Here is a 21,454-nt window from a genome sequence, read left to right on the forward strand (position 1 = left end):
CACTTTATGATCCATGAAACATTCGAAAACACAGAAACAACAAATTAAATCAAATATACTGAATCTTTTCAGTATGTTTTGTGGTTTGTATTCCATCCCTATGATTATCGATGATTGTCCACAAAATTGGCCTTTTCTCCTAAAACATCATGTTTTCTCCATTGGGCAGTTTGAAAGTGAATATCAGTCACCCGTTCTCCTTGAGGGGGACAGAGGAAGTTCACGAATACAGAGGTCAACGTTCTTTGCCAAAATCTGTACTCTCGAAAATAAGTCGTTTTCCTACATGATGAATATTGTTCAACTCTATCTCTCCAACACCATACGAAGAAAACAACCAATATCTATCCTTGACTTTGTAAAATTCGATTTACTTTCTAGTCCCAGAATGACAACACGCAGTCATCTGGCTGCTCAAACGGTTTCCCTGTAATTTTGCCCGAGTACAATATCTGTTCCCAAGCATGTCCTATAAAGGACAATTCACATAAAGGACAATTCACATAACGTTTCACAGGAATGTTCAACAAGTCTTCAAAATAAACAAACAAATATCTGACTAAACCAGCCATCAAGCTGGGAACTTGAAGCCATCTCGAAACTGCCCATTCAAATATCCAATTTTTGACATACACGTAAAAGGCATCTCTTGAATAGATTAATGGAATATCTTGCATGATTTCCTGAAGGGATAACTAGCGTGCCACTTGGCAATGAGGGATCAAACAGTCATTTACACAGTGACGTCTACTAATGTATGTTTTGACAGAAGATCAAAATCTCCTTACATAGTCGGCGTTCTTTAAGATCGATTATTGGGTTGTACGATCAACCGTGCCCTATGCGTTTGGCTACAAGTAACAGAACAAGAGGTGTATAGTGAAAGTGCCATTGTTAATACAATGCTGGGAGTAGAATATCGTTGTTTGAAAATTAGATTTAGAAATCTACTGATCTTAGCAGAGTAGGATTACTGATAATGTCGTGTTTACAAATTAAAGAAGAGCCATCACCAGTAACCAAGTTGTACTTATCCACTGTCTTAAAAACGCTGTTGCCAAAGGAGTTATATATGTTGACCAAGTAGGCTGGCCTATAGAGTTCAGTGTTTTTCACTTTCTCCAAGACTGATCTCAGACCTTAGAGATATTCAACAGGATTTCAGTCTAAGATTACAGTCTTCACCCGCACAATAGAACTTCATTCGGTGTATTGCCGGCTATTTTTTCCATTGACACGCTGAAAACCGCAGTAGTATACAATTTCCTGAGCGAGGAAGACAGCGAGATGCGGTTTTGACGGATGTCGAACACAGCCTGGACTGCTACTGAACAGCGGACGGCTGGAGGTCGCTCTCAAGGCATAAACGCTCCAGGGGCTCGTCCGAGGGGGAACGCTCGAAATGCTATGCGATTTCGTCCTTAGCGCAGAGCCTTCAAAGATATCGCAGCTGGTATGCGAATGATGCGTTGACCCTACTTCTGTATATGTTTCATGAAGTGCTCGGCATGAGAACACAACGCGGTCCGCGGCTTTCTTTTCGCCCCATTGCAGCTGAATAGGTCCCTCGTCACCATCTACCCTGGAATCTTCCAAAACATATTGCTTACGTCGTGTGCTGGACATCATTGTTGAAAAGTGGACTTTACAAGAGGTAAGTCCGATAATTCCAAAGTTCCGCGGACGATACATATGATACATGCCCGAGCAATTACATATCAATATTATGTCTGAAGTGAATGGATCGGTGCCGACTCAGTCCCAATGGTGAGGTCGGTATGGTGTTGACGGGTCTCTAGTTAAGCGATTAAAAAAAAAAAAAAAAAAAAAAAAACTCAACAGCGATCGATTTCGATATTTGACGTTCGAAGCACTATTAAAGTCGATCAGCTCGGGTTGTCCTGTGGCGTTCCAATGTTAAACGAATGCATTGGTAAGACAATTTATACTTTACAAGCGAGGACTCACACTTCGAAGGAAAATGTGTAAGAAGGTTGATAGTCGTGTATCAGCGGGAATTTCAATTATTCTGTAGGCCTATTCACCCTTTAACCCATCTGGGTCCAACTCCAACTGCTTCAAAGATAACAAGAACAATAACGTCTTTGACATTTTTACTGCAGCTATTAGGCCTACTAGGACTCCAAGGATTACTCAATGATTACGACTCATGATAAGATATCTTGCAAAGAAAGATCTGACTACGACTACGGTTACTACTACATGTATTAGTACCACATATACTGACGTACTTCCACTCAACTTGCAAGAACACTTGACATGATGTTCGTTCTGATATTATTTCTACTACTGCTACTACTACCGCCATTTCTATTACTATTTCAACAACCTCTGCCGTAACTTCTTAAACGACACCTGGTACTCGTCTTCTTGCCACTATACAATCACTACGCTGTTTTCAGCACATTTTCGCTTCTATTCTTCTACCATTTTTCTGAGCGTTGGTACTGGCATGATCAATCTTCAATATTACAGGAGGACTTTCTATATCTTATACGCTCGGGGCTCCGTTTTATCAAAAGATAAAATCGATTTTAAATGTCCTTATTACACAGGCTGCCATAGACTTACAGTTGAAATCAACTATATAATCAATTTTAACTCTTCATAAAACAGGGCCCAGGTATAGTAATTTTGTCACAAATCACGACTAAGACAGTGCTATACACGAAGATACTAATTTCACTACATGTACTCCTCGCGAGTCTCTGCTTATTCAATAGGCATAGATTATTTGACTCCCTCTACAAAACAAAATAAATAAATGCATAACTATAACTGTACATCTTTAATATACGTATATAAAAACTGCAAATACTATTTACTGCTATCATATTTTGTAGATTCATACGAGTTGTGTAAACACACACACACACACGCACGCACATACACACAATGCACACAAACACACACACAAACAACTAAACCTACAGTGGCATGAAAAAGGTCCATCCTGCCCGGGAAGCACATTTTTAAGAAACAAAACAACAAACAGGTTTGTGTGTGTGTGTGTGTGTGTGTGTGTGTGTGTGTGTGTGTGTGTGAGTCTGTGTGTGTGTGTGTGTGAGAGAGCGTGTTCCCATGACGTTAGAGAAAAATAAATGACATTTTTCCCTTTTTTAACTGATGGAATACGTTATTACTTTCTTTTGCATACATGGTTATGTAATTTACCGTTCACATGATTATTTTCATATCAGCTGGTAAGACTTGCATCCTTGCAAGGCCTGCCCCATTAAGGTACGTTGACTCGTTCCTATCCAGAACTATTATTTTGTATTCCTAATGTAAAGCGCTGTGAATCAAGCAATATTTCGCCATAAACGAGGTTGCTTTATGTCGCATCGAGACATTCCTTCATACCAATGGAAATGCTGAAGCAGAAAGTTATTGATCACAGAGAGCAACGTGTTCTTGTGGTCTAAGGCAATTCAAATCAAAAAGCACATTGATCAGAATATATTCGATAGCTAAATTCCGTGCTTTTGTTGTGACAACAAGTTTGAATACGATATAACGTAATATCACATTGAAGGTGGGGCTGTGCTCGCCAAGCGGCCACGAGAAAAAAAAAATGGTGCTCATGTAGGAGAAAGTTTGAATCATGTGTTTCGGTCAGGGTATAGCCTATTGATGAGGGCCAGTCATGTCGATTGTCTTCCTTGACATCAAACTTGGTTATTAAGAAGATGAAGCGAGAGAAATCTGATCGAAAACCGGTGTCAAGGTTACCTTTATTATTATTATTATTATTATTATTATTATTATTATTATTATTATTATTATTATCATTATTACTGCTACTACTACTACTATTATTATCATCATTATCATTAATATATATTAATATTATTATCATTATTATTCACCAGGATCGACTAAGATCATCTTAAATAACGATTACCAATAGGATTCATGCTGGCTAGACAAAAACCCAAGAAGACTTGAGGTTGATAAATAGAAACCGAATAGTAGACTTGGTAGAAAATTGAGAGACTGACAAGTAAATACACGTGACATTCTATATTTACAGATAACAACATGGTTAGTTGGACGTAAGTGATAGACAAGATATCAGACATGGGTTGCAGAAAAAAGTGATAAACTAGAGGATGCCAATGTAACTCAAACAGTGTACATTCAGGAGCTCTCCTTTCCAAACTAATGTTTAGTCCCTATCCCCCTCACCATAGAAATTGGCGGAATAGCGCGGTCGTCGCCGCTTACAAAGCAAAGATGTTAAAAGCGTCAGTGCTAGATGGAATTCGATTACAATGAAGCCTTGTGTAACATCGGGCATAATATGTGGATTGAATTCTACCACAAAGTTGACGACGATTCTTTATGATGGGTTAAGTTAGATTAAAAAAAGGTACTTATCAAGTCCGACTTACATGGCAAACAGTTATTGGATTAAGGTCATGGAATACTTGGTCGTAGGTCGGAACCCCACGCAAAATGAAATTGGCAAGTGCCGTTGAAACGCGCGAAATTTATCGTAAGGTCACAAATTGACAATTCAGTGTAAAGAGAGCGTTGACCAAAAATATTAATTTGCCACAATTGAATAACTAGCTGGGCCTTTGCAAGCCTAGTTTTAAGGAAAGATTTTTTCCTTTTATGGTAGAATTTTACATGCAAAAGACATCAAAGAATATGAAACACTATACATCATCAGGTAGACAATTAAAGACAATATTCTCATCAGAAAAGTTGTCCAGAATACTGCGTCTTATAAACATTCCTGTAAATTTACTTAAAGAACGAACATTCTAACTCAACGCAGACTGGTGAAAAGTTGTTTTGATTTTTTTTTTCAGTAAAAGCCATGTAGCATTACTTTTATTGTGAAAAAAAAAAACACATCCTGTTTCTGCATGATTTTTATTGTACAGTATTCCATCGTAAGAGAGCTTGGGCTTTCAGCACCTTATATTCTAATATAACATTTTGAGAAATATCTTCAAAAGCTGGAGCAGCCATACCTAATAGATTTACTCATTGAAATAAATCTGTTCAAGCTGATACGTTAATGACCTCTCTATGATACGATAAACAGGATGTTATAAGATGTCTATAACTTCCACTTTGCTTGTGCGTGCTAATGGTACTCCCAGACAAAGCTTTCTCGCGAGAAGGCCCAAAATGTAACCATATCGATGACCTAGATTCCTTGAGTTGACCCGAGGATATGCGGCAGACAAGCCAACTTCACTTTTGACGGAGAGTGGGTTTTTCTGTTTGATACATGTATTTTCATATTGTGTATTTTCCCAAGCAAAAGAATTGTTCAATTTAAGTGAGAAACAAAGTAACACTTGGACGCCTTGCTTATAGTTTACGGTAATACGTTAAAGAACGATAAAATGAACGCGTACGATGTCTCATCCACTCAGGTTGCATTGATAGTTTTACGAACGTAAATATCCCAGATGTCTGGAATTTAGTTTTAATGATGTAGACATATTATGTTACTTTTCGAAGATAGGGATTGTCACCTGAGAAGTATTTTTGGAAGTCTCAATAGAAAGGGGGTCACATGTGGGCCTAAACTCTCACGTCCCACAGTGTGGTCACAGTGTGGCCACAGTGTGTCCACATTGTCGGCTACGTAAAAACGCTCGAATTTAATACTGTGAAGATGATTTCACATTATTGTGTGGTTTTTCACCGAGTGCTCACTTAGTAATGTTCTGTTTCACACTGTGAATTGATGATTCACAATGTTAAAACGCTAGCATTTAACAATGTGAAGAGATTTCACACTGTGTGTGTTCACAATGTGCTTCACATTGTGTTTCACATTGTGTTTCACATTGTGGGACACTGGATTCTTTCCAGCAGGAATCTTTTCAGTCCAACTTCTCACTCACCTAAAAGACTACTCACAATGTTAGGAATGATACGGATTTCAAGCATTTAGTTCGTAATTATCACGGCGAAGCTCGCTGCTCAGGAGTGCTGGGAAAATCTCACGAAAATGTCTGTGACCTCCTCATTCACGAAAATATCTGAACACGAAAATAACAGCTTTTACAGAAGTTTCCGTTTCTTGACGAGCAGTCGACGGATGTCATGAACCTTAGTCAAGCCTCATGGCAAATCATACGGGTTACCAGTTTTTTGCGTGATATGGTGGTCCTTGAAATGAATTGCTGTATTTGCACTCTAAAACCTTCTTCGTACCATCTGCACATTTGGTCCCTTTTCATTTTCTTTTTTGAGGGGGGGGGGGGGGAGGGTGTCCTTAGCTCAGTGAGCTGTCACCATCACATTACTGTCCCATATCATCCGTTGGTATAGCAAAGGCAGCGCTCGCCAGGAAACACCACTCATAAATAGCATTCCGAGTTGGAATTCTATTGTCGCTCTTCGTGAGTAGTGAATGAAACAGATTTTCGGATTTGATTCTGAAACCATTTTTTTTTTTCATGGAATGATCTATGCTTGTTCGACTCAGACCTTTCAGCAAGCAATGCCATGCTCGTGGTGACAAAAATCCCTCTTCATTTCTAAGTAAATAATTTGGCAAGACCGCCTACTTCCCGTTTTATTTTTCCAAAATATTTGAAAGGATAGGAAAATTCACCATTGGAAGAAAATAATTTGTACCTAAACAATAAAATTAATAAGTAGAGGTTGCGGATGTGCACAAACAATAGAACAAACTCTAAGTGTATTCATAATGGTAATGATTCACTATAAAACTCATATATGAGCACCATGTGATAGCATGAATGTGAAATACTGCATAGCAATTGAATATGGTCCTTTGTCGTTTTTATCAAAAGTATTAGGCCTACAAACAAACATCATAGGTAATTGTTGTTTATTTTGTTGCTGTTTGAAAAGTCCACACTGTACGCAGTATCACAAAGCCACATCAATGAAGAACATTTTGTTTTAGGAGAACCTAGAATGAGACCAATGTGCTCTTATACCATACATGTAAGAAGTGGTAGTATTATAGAACATTGTATTGTAATCCTAGTTGGAAAGTCCTCACAAATTTGTTCTAGTAGATTGACATCTTGTCGCTGTACTGACATGTATCAAATTCTTATACAATGAATTGATGTGTAGAAAATAGCAGCACTGGAAGATTTTTGTGTTTTGTGATAATGTCCAAATTATCATCCAGCTGCCTTGAGAAATAAAGTTGATATTTTTTTACAATCATAAATGTTACGATGTTACCTCATCTTGGAATGCCACAGCTGCATAGACCGCAGGCGTGTAGATCTGTATCAGAGTGTATACTAATTGATACGTCAAATCGCGACATTCGATAGATCGGTAATTAGAAACACGACTAAAGAATCCCCCTATGGGGAAGCGCGATCAACCTAAGAAAATACATACATTGTTATACTTACCGTTACTGAGCATAATCCACTATTTATTGTATTGGAGATACTGAAAGAAAAATTCACTGAATGATGTTGACTGTTCTGAACAGCTGGCTAGATCTTTTGCAATGTTCTTCTCAAACAAAATCAAACACATTCGGAATTACATTGATGACCTGAATATATCGTCTGAACAATCTGATATGTCAGGCTTGCGTTCACCTGATACGAGTCTGCCATAGTTTCATCCTTTAACGCTGGATGAAGTGAAGGAGGTCGTCACCAATTCCTCGAACAAGACTTGCCATCTTGACCCTATACCAACTTGGCTCCTTGTCACCAATATGTCGTGCAATATCAGATATCATTTGAGGAACCTGGGTCGCATTAGAAAATACCTTGATGAGTCTTCTGCACATGACGCAGTGAGAGCACTTGTACTCTGAAGACTAGATTACTGTAATAGTTTATTATTTGCCACTACATCACAAAATATCCAATGTTTACAGCTTCTCCAAAATCATGCTGCTAAATTAGTGTACAATATGCCCAAGGTTACCCATGTGACACCCCTCATGAATGATCTGCATTGGCTTTCTATCTCTAAGAGAATTTGATTTAAGACTGCTACACTTGTATACAAAGCCCTCCATAATGAAGTACCAGTGTATCTTTCTGAGCTCCTCCACATCCGTCAGTAAACTTATAACCTCAGGTCCACCACACGTACTGTGCTAACTATCCAAGAACCCGAACAACAGCCGGACGTCGCGCCTTCAATATTGCAGCACCTCAATCCTGGAACAGTCTCCCCACAAATATCCAATCAGCAGTTAACACAGATCAATCTAAAAAACTGTTGAAAACTTATTTGTTCCAAAAGTAGGACCTCTTTATAGCTCTTACTTGATTCCACTGCTAGTGATCTGACAAGAGTAAAGTCATCGTTTATTTGTTTGTTTTGTTTTGTACTTTCTCTGTTTGTTTTGTTTGGTAAATATTGTTGATTTCTTGTATTTTGTTAAAATTGTTGAAGCGTTTTGTGTCTGTTTAGAAAACGCGCTATATAAGTATTGGTTATTAATGTATTTTCAAATCGGAGGCGTTGTGTGTGTTGTAGATGCTATAATAACTTCCTGCAAAAACTATGCCAAATAATTATAATAATGGCTGTCAAGACGGTGATGTGAGAACAAACAAAATAAGTCCCCTAATGCACTAGTCTTCCCACTTCTGTAACTCTGCATTTATCGCAAATTAGCACAGATTAGCGCAGATAGAGGTAATTTTGGTATGTCTACCTTACTCATTCTTATAATTGTTATCCCAAATTATGTTCTACACGATACACATTGCATGGTACATTATTACAACTGTTATGTGCGTTTACCGAACTTTTCCTTCCAGACGAAGCTAGATGAAGAGGTGTCATAACAATAGTTATGACACACACAAACAAACATTACACTTTCCTGTTGTTTTTTTTTTTTTAGTTCATTACATTTTTCAGGCGAGTTTTTTCTATTAGAACTGATTACAAATTTTCCTCCATCGACGTAAATAAGTATGCCCATGATTTCTTTCACCATGGCTACTTCTAAAACACTGATCAAATTCAGTGCTTATTTACGTCAATGAAGGACAATTATTTGTCAATCAGTTGTAATAAACATGACCTTGCCATTATACGATTTTCGATGGCCTGCATGGTTCTGGAAGCCGAGATCCCTCACTTGGGTGGGTAACTCTTATTGTCTACAGGGAAGGACTTTGATAGTTCATGTTGGTCAAACTTTACAAAATACATTATATAATCAAAACGCAATGTGATTGACGTAAATGAAACATCACAAAACATCCAAACATTAGTAAAATAAAATGACTATGTTCTGCTTGAATGGAGAAATGGAAATGTATTTATAAAATTCGAGACCAGGTGGAAATTAAACTATTTTGTCATTGGACGAAGTGATATTTAGCTTAAGTAGGCATTAGACGAAGTGGTGATTAGACCAAAAGTCACATTGCCTGAAGTGAGTGGCCTTTCTAAATGCCTTCACTCTGTTGTTAGCACTACGTTTGTATTAGCAATCGTAAACAAAGAAAGCCACCATCGGCTTTTTTCTTCTCTCTTTTTTTAATTTTTTTTTTGGAGGGGGGGGGGGGTTGTTTGTTTGTTTGTTTAGATCTGCGAATGAGATTTTCATTCTTCAGCCTGTGGAAAGTGTGACCCGCGAACCATTCCTACTGATTAATTCAGCACTGAGGAATGCAGTCAGTCACCTTGGACCAACGGAATTGCTAGTGTGCCCATCGGCCGTCAGTGAGAAATGTATTATGCATGACTTGTTCGAACAGAGATCTGCTGATTGGTTGCGTGTTTGCATTCTTGTTAGTTAGCTTGTTTGTTTGTTTGTTTTTCTGCCAAATTCTGGAAGCAAAGTGTGATGATTACTATGAAGACGGAAGTTTGCGAAATACGGATGAGTTTCAAAAGGCAGCTTCGTTGATGGCCGCTTTGGCAGTGTTTCGCGTAATGACCTCTGCACGTTGATATTGCAATTACTACAGAGACCGGGCTTTTGACAGAGGTTTTGGTTTTTTTGATTAGGCTGAATGGAAGAAATCATAAACTTATACAACGTCAGTGTTTCATATTCCAAGCCTACGTTATCATCAAAATCTATAATACATTACCCTGTCATGTACCACCAGTAATTTTACTGATTTGGTGTCTTATCGCACTTATTGTTCGCTTTTGCCATCAGAGGCCACTGGACATCTACTCCTCCTTGATGATCACTGTTTTAACCCTTTTCAAAATTACAGCGATATTTATCATAAACAAGTTGCCAATGGTAATGAAAGATTCAAGCTATGCTGCTCGATGTGATTTAGATATTACCACCTCCTCATGGGATTCTATTAGAAAGAAGTCACACCTTAGTGTCCTTGATAGCAACAACTAATAGACTTTGTTTATTCATTGGTTCATTGGGGAAATTGCTCCAAAATATACTTGTGAAATATTTAGTATAAACCACATCGGCGACTTTTGAGGAAAATCGGACAGTCGTTCAAAAGCTTAAATGGTTAAAGTTTCTTTATATCGTTCTACTACACTGTAAAATCACAGCTTTTTGTAGCCTTCTTAGCAGCAATGACTGCACATGGACTTGATCAAGTTTTTAAAATCCATAACGGATTGTCCAATGTTCATCAAACTTCAGTGATGTGTTCCTCTGCTATTCTTGTATTCACTGAATCCACATTGTTTGGGGAAAATTTCCTTTTAACAGCCTAATTAGGGATAGATTTGAGATCAAATCAAATCAAATCAAATCAAATCAAATCAAATCAATCAAGACTGTGAAGCTTTACATGAATATTTTGTGACTTGTCAGACAATCTAACAATGAAAGGACATTTACCGTAGGTCAATACGTATAATGGGGAAGTGCCCACCACCCCCCACTTTTGAAAACGTGGCGCCGGCCATGGATGAGGCAACCATTTAGAGCTTTACGATTACAGTGCATTACTGTCATAATCTAGCATCAATCCTATTCCATACGTTTAATGTGTGGCATTACTTTGATGACACAGTCATCCCTTAGACCTAGTTATGATTTGCAGAGTGAAGTAAGAAGTGATTTTCCTATATCTACCGATCAAACTTTGTCATATCATACACTGTTTTTTTCCTCTACAGAGGTACTTTATTCATCCATTTCCAAAACTGTTCATCGAGCGATTTCTTTTTTGAAACAATTGAATGGGCACATACTAAAAAAAAAAAATACAGATTCTTCATTGGTTACTAAGTAAATGATTTCATCATGTTTGATACAATCTCAGAAGCATTGTCTAACAGTATTTCATTTCTAAAACTAATCCATATTTTCAAACTATTATATGAATGTCCTTGAAATAAATGCATCATATATTGTTTATAAATTGCATACTGAGCATATATCAATATTTTATTTATATTCGTTAATTTGGACTCTTAGATTTCACTCCAATAATCAATAATTTCTCGTTTAATAAAATTGTTTATTTAAAAGCGAACTGAATAAAATCAGTGATCTCTTTCCAAAACATATACACTTTGGGACACTCCAGGAGAACATGACTAAAGGTTTCTGTTAACTGATTTTTTAAAAAGGCTCACTTTGAGACTCATCTAGTGCCTATATTTGTGCACTTCTCTGTACTTTTGATCATTGTGAATGTGACGTAATTACACAGAATACTAACGTGGAGGCCAAAGATACAACTGTTTTCTGTGCTTTCTTTAACTCCGTTCATACTCTATGTGCATTTCGATCTCCTAAAAGCGAACACTGAACAAGATCCTATAAACGAACATTCTGTGAGGAAGTGCAACATAATCTTTTATATGGACCAGGATGTTTAGATTCAGTCATCCTGCCTTAATTTTGAATTTCCCATCTGTTTTTTTTTTTCATAATTCGACTGACCATCTCGTACCAACAAAGTTTCTCCCTCCCCCGCACGTATCCATTATCTGCTTATTTCTACAAATTTTCGCAAATGACGTCATTTCGTTCGTCATGCGTGCTTGCCCGCGCTATGCTTAATCACGGAAAATGGAATTTCTTATGCGTATGATAGGTTATATTATTACGCAAGCATATTATACTTACATTCATATGTATCGTTTCAATGAATCATTTGCTTATTTTCCATATGCTTTGGTTTCGTAGCAGCGTCATGGCGCGGGAAAATTCATTCACAACAGAATGCACAGAGTTAATGAATCCATAATCTCAAAAGAGATGTATCAAACAAGAGGACACGAATGTAATAAATCGAACTGAATTGATTAATAATTTAGAATTATGTGCTACTGGCCTATCAAATGAAATGCCGTTCACATGTGATATAAAGATTAAAAGAATGACAATTATTACGCTCAACATTGCAAAAATTATTGTTATCATTAAGAGTATAGACTATTCAGGTCTGAATGCCTGTTGATGACCTTTACATTTTTTTTGGGAAGAAAAAATGTAACCTAATTAATTGCGATATTGGGAACTGAAGAGAGATTGAGGTGTATATGTATTAAGTTCGTTGCTGCTTTAAATTTTGTTTCTTTATCAGAGTAATAACTTGAACATATACTACTGACCTGTATCATTGCTTGGCCAAGCAATCTGTGGCCGAACTTCACGCAAACTTTCATTTCGTTCAATAAATGACTGAAATGGATGAATGAATGAAACTGATATGTTACTGGGGATGACCATTTCAAAGGGAGGAAACATGACCTTTGTTTGCGCTCACATTGATCTTCAGGGAAAATATATCAGTAAAGAATGTTATGTCGTGGCCGCTATTAAACACTGACAACAATAATAAGATATTTCAAAAAAATGTACATAAATTTACATAAATTAAATAAATTTTGCCCTTTCGATGCATTAAAATTGAAAAATGAAATTTAATCAGGTTTTGCTAGTTGGCTTTCAAACTGCCTACGTTGAACGCGTTTATACAAGCAATTTAACAATCTATCTTCTTATATTTGGTATGAAATCTCGTAGAATCAAGTTCTATATGCCAGAAAAAAAAAATGTTATTAGGTGATTATTAGGTGATTGCGCCTTTTCCGTTTGTGCCGCTTTCTCTGGGACAACCTCCCTACTCATATTCAGTACTCTACCTCCATTGCCACATTCAAAAAGAAGATCAAGACCCACTTATTTGAAGAGTAATATCGATGACTGTGTAATTAATGGATTATTTGAACTCATATTTGATTTATATTTTTGTTTCTCTTGTTGATTGTGAAGCAAGTAGAAACATTTTGGTCATGAGCGCTATTGTTATTGTTATTATCATTATCTCTATCATCACAAGATGCTTTATAATTGTTTCATATCATTATCTTTATTTTACTCATTATGTCTATCTTCACAAGATGCCTCTTGGAGATCAATATCACGTCAAGTTCCATCCAGGAACCGCAGACTTCAAGTGCTTGTCGGAGGATTCTCGCCGTCCCCAACAATGCTGCTTTTTGGAGCATTTGCACTCGATCAGGCACACCCACATCGTCTAAAAGTAGCGTCGTAGCTGCTCTTACGTTGTTCCAAGTGCTCCGATTGCAATAGGGACCACCTTCGTTCTCATATTCCACAAGCGGTGAAGCTCTGTGGTCAGGTCCTGGTGTGTGTGTGTGTGTATGTGTGTATGTGTTTCACTTTCCATCTGAGAAGATTATCAAACAATTACCAAAAAAATAAAAATGAATAAATGGCTGGTTAGCCCATATTCAGCGACACTAGCTGGTCTTCCATGGGGTCCAGTTGGATGTGAGGTGGCACCACTTCACTGGGTTAAATACCCTGCCCTTTGCGATGAATAAATGACTCTCTCACACTAGGGACCTCCATTTTCCTATCCAAGGGACAGATTGTTTTTCACACAATATTACTCATTGAGATTCGGGAATCGAAACTGGGTCCTTTGGATCTGGAGGCAGACGCGCTACCGATTGAGCGAACTCACCGCCCTTGCTGGTACTTTTCAATTGTTTCCTTTTTCTTCTCGTCTATTCTGCTGTCTCCTTGTAGAGCGAAATCGACGATCATGCACATTTGTCGAGCCTTTTCTACGACGATGATATCCGGACGCCTATCCTGCATGACATTGTCAGATAGGACGTCGAAATCCCACAGGATTTTAACTTGGTCATTTTCGGAAACTTTCTGTGGTTCGTGCGTATGCCATTTGCTCTCACATGGTATTTCATGTTTTCTGCAAAGCTCCCAGCGAACGACTTAATTGTGCTAGCTGTCATGATGTCATTTGTACTCTTTTTACTACAGCCACATAAGATATGTTGCACTGTCTGGTCTCTTTCTCGGCAAATGCCTATGCTGCATGTGGCATCCACATTTTTTTTTTTGTACCTTAGCTTTTAGAGTATTCGTTGACAGTGCTTGCTCTTGGGCAGCGATGATCAGTCCTTCCTTCTCCATCTTCAGTTCTCATTTCCTCAGCCATAACCATGTGTCATTTCTATTGATGTTCTCCGTCTTTCTGCAGAACTGCCCGTGCAACTACTTTTCTCTCCATTTTGTGGATCTTTCTGCTCGTTTCTGGGTTTTGAGAGTAAGTGGATCAAAAGCACTAGCTTTTCCAAATTCCAACTGCACGGCTTGAAGGAGTTTTTCCTCACTGCTGCTCATATAATCGTTGAGACTGCTTTGCTTCATCTCCACGCAATCTGATGCGCGCACGAGCCCTCGGCCTCCTTCTTTCCTTGGCAGGTACAACCTGTCGACATCAGCGCTCATTTGGTGGGTTTTGTAAATCAAAAGCATTTTTATTTCTGTCGATCCATAGCAGCCAGTTCCACCTTCGTCCATTCCACCATTCCTCTTGTGTATCTCAAGACTGCTACCGCCTAGGTGTTAAGAGCTGTGATCACGTGGCCGCCATTTTAGATGTGATTTCAGTACTCTTTACACTTGTTAGAAGTATACTCCTTTGCCACAGATTTTTTGATGGCATCATTCCACACGTCTTCAGATTCCAACACACCGAGGTATTCTCTCATTCGTCCAAACTTTTTTTTCCATCAGGAAGTGACATTCCTTCACTCTTCACTTGTCTCCCTCTCTTCATAACCAGGGTGGCGCACTTGTTGATGCCGAAGTCCATTCCGATGTCTTTGCCAGACGAACAGTTTGAACTAGCGTGTCGTATTGCCTCTCGTCTTTGAATACAGCTTAAGGTCGTAGATTTAAGGGAAGAATCGTCATCATTATTATTGCTCTTATGATTATCATCATTATCAGTAGGGACCCAACATCAGCTGTGATATGTAAAGAGGATGTCGAGACAAAGCTATGAAGCATTAACCAGGAAAGTCCTTGATCCGCTTCTGTTGGAAGGAATAATTTGTTGCATAAACAATATTACTGCGGTGTTTTCGCCATTTTTGAATAAGAAGATGAGATATAGGGAAGTGATTGCTGCAATGCATTTTTCTAACAAAAAAAAAGAAGAAGAAATAGACCAGTTGGCAGGAGTACATATGAGTGTGATACACTTTGATACTGCCGATTACTTTTTTTCTGAATGTCAAATGATGGATAGTTAGAGGCATAATCCCACGTACTCATGCAGAGTGTCCCATTACCACATCTTCTGGGACCTGGCAGACAAAGTCAAGCAGTCGAGTTTGTCATGAAGTATTCGTGTCGGAAAATGTGACGCGACAAATTCATTCTTGGGAAGTCCCTCTACTGAGAACCGTCAAGATGGTGGAGGAGACGCACTTGAGCCCTACCGCACTCGAAGTCATCCAGAAGTCATATTGATCACCATAAACTCATTAGGAGAACATGTCTATGATCCTTTAAAAAAAATGACATTAAAAAAAAAGCACAACCAAAATCACACAAAATGGTAACAAAAATGGGTTGATTAACATGATGAGGACTCTAGGGAAATTTTCAAATCGAATGAGCATTCACCCCTGACAAGATATTAATGACTAAAGAGCAATAGCTCAATGAAGATTCACCAAGTCAGAATTAGGCAAAATCGGATTTATGAAGCGAGTTATGATTGAATGACTGTAAGACATTCTGTAGTGCGCCCTATGGACTACTTAATTACATGGCTTCGACGTCTTTTGCGCTGTATCTTCGTCTTGTGCACTGACAGCCAATACTATGAAATACACCTCATTTGAAGACATCCTCCATTCTTTTCCAATAGTGGAATTCATCTTGATTAATTCATAGATGTACTGTGAGATACTTAGCTCTTGGGATGCGAGGTTACAATGCGTTTGCACACACTTCATGTGCTATCATCCATTGTTCATCCTTTAATCACTTACGCCCAAGTCTTTTCTACGCAGGCCCTAGTCATTTATTTTTGCATAGGTACATGCATTTATTGCTACAGACTTCAGGAAATCGCATTCCGAAATTGTCATTTTACTCACAATCGCAACTTTATGCTCATTTCCTTTGGTTTGATTACGTGATTGTGATACGTGATCGTCCTATATACACATGTCTTGCTATAATTGGAAGAAGTATATTTCTTGATTTTTTTTTCTCTCATCATTGAACGGATGCTATACATGCAAGGATGATTCTTGATTTTACAGTATTGATGAGGAGAGTTCATTTCAGTAAAAAAAAAAAAAAATGCCCGTCTATTTCCTGGTGGTCGAGGCATCTTGGGAGGTGGTCTGGGTATGTCTATACCAACAAGCATATTCATGAGGTTTGAATTTTCTTCAGTTTGTCTCCCTCTACGAGCAAATGAAATCTTACAAATTTAATTTGTTTGAGGGAGACAAACTGAAGAAAATTCAAACCTCAATCTTCACCCCTCTGCTTGATATTCTCTTGCATTTTTTAAATGCCTTGTCCGCCTTGTATTACTTAACATAACAATGTAGGAAGTTCGGAGCTTGGGTATTTGTTCCAAGTTCATTGTGTCACTGCCGTCAACTAGAGACAGCCTGGTGGTCGTGTCGCTGCCCGGAAAACAGAAGATGACAGGTTCGAATCCCGTGGTTCCTTTTTTCCGACATGTTTGTTAAATTACATATCAGCAGTTGCGATCTTACAAATTTTGTTTGTTAGAGGGAGACAAACTGAAGAAAATTAAAACCTCAACCTTCACCCCTCTACTTTATTCTCTTGCATTTTAAGCATATTCTTCCTATTTTGTGGAGTGACGTATTCGATTGTACCCCTTTCGACCTATTGCATGACTTGTGCCCCCCATTTTTTCATAAACTCCTGCAAGACTAGCTGCTTTCTCAACATAACATACCACACTTTAAGTAGTGTAAATGTAGACTAAACAGAAAAAAAAGCTTCACCGTATTTGAGAGCAGAGTATACTTTTCTTTCCCGTTCTATTTCCTCTTCCTTGATCCTTTTGTTTTTCTCATCCTCCTTCTCCCTTTTCCCTTTTACACTTCTTCACAACACTGCATTCGGCATTACCCCTGTATGACTTTAACTTTGATTAAACAAATTAAAAGAAGTCAACGTGTGATTACGAAGGAAGTCTGTCTGTATCATCTAAATTGTATTATCTTTTTAAAGAACTGCAGTGAGACAATGGGAAAAAAAAGCCCCAACAGCACACATTTGCCCGGGTAAGGTGTGTACAGTCAAGAAGCTTTTATTTTTGTTGTTGTTGATGCCGTAACCCGAGTGTGCCATGACGGTTGTCGCCGCCCTAAATTTACTAATAGCCTGCGATTAATCAGCCATTGTAGCGCGGTACCAACTGACAAAAGTGTCATCTGGTGATTCAATAGTGACTGTACACATGATTACCCGGATAGTCCATGGCACATCAGTTCAAACTCAAGGTAAGGCTGTACCAACACAAGTATAAACCCATTGAAAATATGTCTACGAGACTGGTAAATTGCAACAAACATCCTATAATATCAGTACCCTGAAAACAATAGATTATAATATGTTTTCCACTGGGACATCAGGTTATGTCAGGCACTTCTTTTGATCAAGCTATCTTCACCCCAAGTTTCAACTGCATGATGTAAAATTGTCATCTGTCATCATCCGTGACTACTATATCAGGGCTGATTCATTGCTATTATTTATACTTCTATATTATCAAATTCAGCATGTGGCCATTTCGCTCTTTCAGGCAAGAAGGATGTATGACACTGACAAGCAGCTTTGAAAAATATTTATTTAAACATTGTTTTGTACATAATATTTAAACGTATGCAATTTGGCAACATACCATCCTCCTTTAAGAGGTAAATGTGCAATTTATTGACGAAGATATGTCTAAAAAAAAAAGAGTGTGGTAATGTGGTTTCATAGTGTTGACACAATGTCAATTCATTCACTATGTGGTTGATGGTGTAAACACAACTGCAGTTCCATTATCGGCTTTTCTACCCATCTACGTATTACACACACTATACGACCAATTAAACGTTTCAAAAGCACATCGTGATATCAACACTAGTGTAGTGAAAAACACATGAATTAATCATCATCATGTACTTTCCAACGTACCATACATACATTTTTTCAAGAAATATGATTCATTTTGGTGCTATATTATCCGTAGATGTTAAGGCACGACATCAAGGAAGTTCGAATCAGCAGATACACGTTTTCTCCTGAACCTTCTGTCAGCTCTGGACCAATAAAGCACAGATGGTGGGAGGCTATCGTCTCTGGTTTGTAATCATACCTTAATCCTGACGTCAGTCTGAAGCTAGTACACAGTATTTACATACCTCAGAGTTAACTCGGGGCAGGCTGGACGCCATCACTCTTTTAGGGTCAACAAACACAGGGCTGTCATGAGAGGTACCCCTATGTTGCGATTCACTCCAGACCAATAAGATTTTTTTTTTTCGTTTTTATTCGTGTAGGTGCTGCGGTCTTCTGAGGAAAAAAGAGAGAATAGAAAATCGCTTATGTTCTTTTTATTCATAGTAACGTCATCAACTTCCATCTCTTCATGTGCACGAAAAAAAAAATCACGTTTATGGTTGATAAATATTCACCAAATCAGGGTTACTGAAACACATACCACACACACACACACACACGCACGCACGCACACACGCACGCACAAATGAGACGAAAGGTATTTTCCTGTTGATTTCATGTTGAAAGTAAGGAGTTGTGCGCAGGTCAGTTGGAGGCTTGTGTTAGACTTTAACATCATCACTTTTAACATCATCATCACGAGTTGGAGGTCAGTTGGAGGTCAGTTGGAGGCTTGTGTTAGACTTTAACATCATTACTGTTAACATCATCATCACCAGTACATAACATCATGTACTGGCATGCGCATTATGCGTTTGCTACCTGTCCATCACTTTCTCAGTTTAGCGACCTCGTTTATGTAAACAAATTCTACCATTCTATTTTATAGATTTCACTTTATGTGAAATGTGTCTTTCAAGAAAAGTGTTAATGGTGGTCACTGTTTTGTGCACTTAATGCACAACCGAAGTCCACCGACTGTGCTTCGATGAAAGTTTAGCAGCCTAAAACAGCCTTGATCTCTACTTTATCTTGGACCAACCGGTCATAATTGTTGGCATAAAGAGTAAAATTCTGTTCAGGCTACAAAATCTCTTCTCCTACAACTTCTACAATTGAGCGCCTCAAGTTCTTCTTGTGTAAATGACAGGAGAAAACAGACGTCAGTGCCAGATTTAGATGTCACAGTGGTGGCGAGATTTTTTGTCGTCAGTGAAGCAAAGGCCGCTCAGGACCAGCATGAGAAGAGAACTTCATCTTATTGTGGAGATACAATGTCGCTTGGCTGGGCCTCCTCCCAAAAGTAGGTTGCAACCCAACACGAGTTAGGTGCTGACGAGCGCTCGACCGTGCCCAATCGCCTTAATCGTTCCTCGATGAAAACCTCTTTGACCCCGAGATCCGTTGTCGTTGACCACTTTTCTGTCATTCTATTAACTTCCATCCATCCGAGAGAATTGTACTTCAGGGGGTCTTAGCAACACATTTCATTCTAGAAGGTGAATGAGATGAATAGAAACAACCGCCATCTGCGCGATGCGGTTTGACTCAACAAGCTATTGCTCACATGTTATTGAAGGAGCGTTAGAGACTACTCCGCAAACAATACTCTTTAGTCAAGCCGTGAATAAGCTCGGGAAACGTAGTACAAAATAGTGTTGCGTCATTTCACGTGTTGCAATTTGTAGACCAGATTATGGAAGAGAACATAGAACGCCACTCTATCGTGTAACGCAAAAGCTTTCTGCTCTATCCCTACAAGTTCGCATAATCTTCCGAAGTCTGGTGTTACATTCTTATCCTCACATATGACATTCTCATCCTCGAAAGTTTGCTTGACGTAGATTCAAATGCCGACAAGTCCAACGTCAAGCTACGTATTAGTTGTGACAATGTCGTGTCGTCTTTGCAGATTTGCCGATATCTCTTTAATCAATATTCATTACGACCTTTCAGGTTACAAGGCCCTGATGCCGCGTATGTATTAATTTGCGTACAACTGCACACATGTCGGTTGATAAATTAATGAGGACTTGCTGACCCTTTAGAAACGGCTGGAGACGTAGATTGTTTTACAAGGCACTCATCGCATCGTCTATCAGTGGCTCGATGGTGTTACATGGATCACGAAACGATTGGGTGATGTTGATAAACAATCTCAGCAGCCGGATCAATTCATAGTGATGTAATACCGCCCCTGGTTGGCTCCTGGAGAAGAGGTGAGCGAGAGGTGAATGCTTAATCCCTTGCCTATAGCTCTATGGGCCTTCGAATTTAGTGTTCTTATTGTATTGTTATTGTAAGTAATGTCAAAATTGTTTCTGTTTTAGGCACCTGCAATTGTTCCGGTCTCATTAAGCACTTTCCTCATCGCTAACATGCTTTTTTATTACTACTGAGTACTACCTCCCCCATTCCTCGTATGATGTAGACCTACATCTACCCTCTAAATCCCCAATCCATAATATGTAATATCTTTAGCCCATTACCGTATCAGTGAACAACCTGCTCGTTTCTCTATTGGTTCCTTTCTTTCTTTCTTTCTTTCTTTCTTTCTTTCTTTCTTTCTTTCTTTCTTTCTTTCTTTGCGTTTACATACATTCAACTCCAACGCTAAAGATGGGTATATAAAGGTATCTACAGGTACCACATAAGTATTTGTTTTAACTACAGTTTCTTGTAGGAAGCAACAAATATGTTTGATAGCAAGCAACCGCGGAATCAACGGATTTTCCCCTGACATTTCTGAATATGATAATTTCATTAGTGGAGGACAAATTTAATGATATACTGTGATCGCTAAGAATGTATGGAAAAAGGAAAAAACTTCCAAACAACAACAGCACTTTCTTCAATTTCCATATGTTGTGTCTCGCTTCTGATTTCAACTTCATCTCACATTCATTACTAGTTGTCTTTCTCCCAATGTGTGTATATCCGTTTATTTGTATGTATGCTTTCGTGTGCTTAAAGATATAAAACCAAACAGGTCCGTTAAGACTAGACATGTAAGCGGGTAGGATAGAC

The 21,454-nt window shown here is 38.4% G+C and overlaps 1 protein-coding gene across 1 annotated transcript in view; it reads left to right on the top strand.

Annotated features, from left to right (window-relative positions):
* The first annotated feature begins 1,415 nt into the window (after positions 1-1,415).
* Positions 1,416-21,454, top strand: part of LOC139736120 (prokineticin receptor 2-like) — a 123,737-nt gene continuing 103,698 nt past the window's right edge. Inside the window, exon 1 of the mRNA XM_071646852.1 lies at positions 1,416-1,654. The gene's annotated coding sequence lies outside the window, so the exon portion shown is untranslated. The remainder of the gene's footprint in view (positions 1,655-21,454) is intronic.

The sequence above is a fragment of the Diadema antillarum genome, unplaced genomic scaffold (genome assembly GCF_040938485.1).
Source record: "Diadema antillarum isolate AM-2024a unplaced genomic scaffold, OU_Dant_1.0 seq00000622_RagTag, whole genome shotgun sequence".
Classification (NCBI taxonomy): domain Eukaryota; kingdom Metazoa; phylum Echinodermata; class Echinoidea; order Diadematoida; family Diadematidae; genus Diadema; species Diadema antillarum.